Source organism: Monodon monoceros, unplaced genomic scaffold (assembly GCF_005190385.1).
Source record: "Monodon monoceros isolate NGI ecotype Baffin Bay Population unplaced genomic scaffold, NGI_Narwhal_1 Super_Scaffold_18, whole genome shotgun sequence".
Taxonomy (NCBI): Eukaryota; Metazoa; Chordata; class Mammalia; order Artiodactyla; family Monodontidae; genus Monodon; species Monodon monoceros.
Genome location: NW_021703774.1, coordinates 155,969,020 through 155,969,652, shown reverse-complemented (window position 1 = coordinate 155,969,652; position 633 = coordinate 155,969,020).

Genomic DNA, 633 nt, shown 5'->3' with positions numbered 1-633 from the left:
TTTTTTGCGGTACGCGGGCCTCTCACTGCTGTGGCCTCTCCCGTTGCAGAGCACAGGCTCCAGATGCACAGGCTCAGCGGCCATGGCTCACAGGCCCAGCCGCTCCATGGCATGTGGGATCCTCCCGGACTGGGGCACGAACCCGTGTCCCCTGCATCGGCAGGCGGACTCTCAACCACTGCGCCACTAGGGAAGCCCTGGTGATATACTTTTATCACTCAAAATTATGTTGCTAAATTCCATGCAGACTGTTGCACTTAACCTTACTGCATTCATTTTGACTGCTGTATAATACTCCATTGTATGTTATTCTAGAATTTCTGTGTCTGTTCTCCTGCCAGTGTTTTTGTGCCAACAGGAACATTCTTGTATCTCCTGATGTAACTGGTAAGATTATCTCTTGAATATGGAGCTGGGAGTGGAATTGCTGGGTCACAGTTGTCTTAGCTTGGGTCCCCTAAAGCAGAGCCTGAGACAAAAAGGATGCTGATAATTTATTTGAGGAGTCATGCCAGGAAGCAGGAGAGAGTGAGACAGGGAAGGAGGAAAATACAACATAAGGGTGAAATATTGAGGTGACTGCTGGGGGCTGGTTCCCAGAATTGTGGACCTGAAGGATGGACAGCAGGGGCA